Here is a 1930-nt window from a genome sequence, read left to right as displayed (position 1 = left end):
CTCACTTTGTAGACCAGGCTGGCCTCGAACTCAGAAATCCGCCTGCCTCTGCCTCCCGAGTGCTGGGATTAAAGGCGTGCGCCACCACGCCCGGCTTAACATCATTTGTGAGCCGTATACAAGTTGATGTCAGGAAACATACTCCCAAACTGAACCCCAGTGGGGATTAGACAACTACGACTATCTCCAAAATGCCTCCTGGATTCCCCCCAGGACTCAGTGTTACTGGTTTGGTTGTTTGATGCATAGTTGTAGAACACTTGTGGAAGGAAGGATTTCAGGAGCCAGGAAATGTGAAGAATTTGTCTGGAAATAGATAGAAAACTCCATGTTCTGCCCATTTTAATCAGTTACAGATAAACATTGGAAACTCCAGATGGCAAATCAATATTTCTATAGACAAAGGGCAGAGTCAGAATTGGATATGGTAAGTTAGCTTTCTTCTTCAGAAAAAAACGACACTAAGCCTTTTTGGACCATGACATAGTACAAGCCAAATACTCTGCAATCCTTCCATGAAAATAATATACAGGCCTTAGAACTCCTCTTTCTTATATCATTATTTAGGTACATAATTCAAATCTGGATTCAAACAAAAATAAAATAAGATAATAAAATAAAATATTGCTGAAAAGCTACAAGAAGAAATACAACATGGAGTTTCTTACTACTTTTCCCATTTTTCCAACATTTATTAATTCAAAACTAAAAGAAAATTTCTTAAAAACAATTATCAGGGGCTAGGCAAGCTGTCTCAGCCGTTAAGAGCCTTAGCTGTTCTTGCAGCCAAACCAAACACCATTCCCATCCTGGTGGTCATTACCATCGATAACTCTGGTTCCAGTGGAGTCGATGCCCTCTTCTGGCCTCCTTCTCTGACATCAGGCATGCATCTCATGCACAGACATACATCCAGGGCTAGCCTGGTCTACATAGAGAATTCTAGTATAGCCAGAGCTACATAGTGAGACCCCCGTCTCAACAAAATAAAGCAACCTGGACCCTCTGCAAGAACAGCAGGTGCTCTAAAACACTGAGACATCTCTCCAGCCCTGTGTTTTGAGGGGGGAAGGTCCCATACGTGGTTTAAACATGCAGTTCTATTTCTGTGATATTATCATTTCATATGTTCAGTGACAATTTGTACTTCTTCAGTCTGTGTTTCTATTCATTCTTCATATTTCTATTGTGTTGTTTGTTTTCTGAACATACATAGCTTGGGGAAGAGGGAGAGAGAAGAAAGGAAGGTTGGGGAGAGTTAGGGTCACTTGATGCTCTCCAAGTTGGCCTCACGTTCTGGTTTGATTCTCTTTAGCCTCTTAAATATTGGAACTAAGGCATGCTCCACTGGACCTGGCTTCTTGGATTTTTTATTTTGCTCATAGTATCACAAAGCTGGCATAAAGAGCATACATGTGGGGGGTGTGGGAGGGGTGTGGGGGTGTACATGTGTGTGGGTGTCTGTGGAAGCCCAAGAAGAGGTTGGAGCTGGACTTATAGATGGTCATAAGTTGCCTTAAGTTGGTGATGAGAACCCTACTCCAGTTCTCTGGAAGAGCAGCAATTGCTGACCCATCTCTCTGCCCCAATAAAGAATAGTTGAATGTATCAAGCTTTTAAAATATGATTTATTATTTTATGAATGTTTTGCTTGTATATATCCACATGTGCACCCTGTGGATGCCTGGCGCCCTAAGAGGACAGAAGAGGGTGTCAGATCCAGTAGAACTGGAATTACAGACAGTTGTGAACCACTATATGGGTGCTGGAGCCAAACCTCCTAGGTCCTCTGTAAAGCTCTACTCTATCTGTGAGCTATCTCCCAGCCCCTGTCAAGTCTTCTTCTTCTTCTTCTTCTTCTTCTTCTTCTTCTTCTTCTTCTTCTTCTTCTTCTTCTTCTTCTTCTTCTTCTTCTTCTTCTTCTTCTTCT

Source organism: Mus caroli, chromosome 6, assembly GCF_900094665.2.
Source record: "Mus caroli chromosome 6, CAROLI_EIJ_v1.1, whole genome shotgun sequence".
NCBI lineage: Eukaryota > Metazoa > Chordata > Mammalia > Rodentia > Muridae > Mus > Mus caroli.
The sequence above is the reverse complement of the archived record's forward strand: the minus strand, read 5'-3'. Positions refer to the sequence as shown.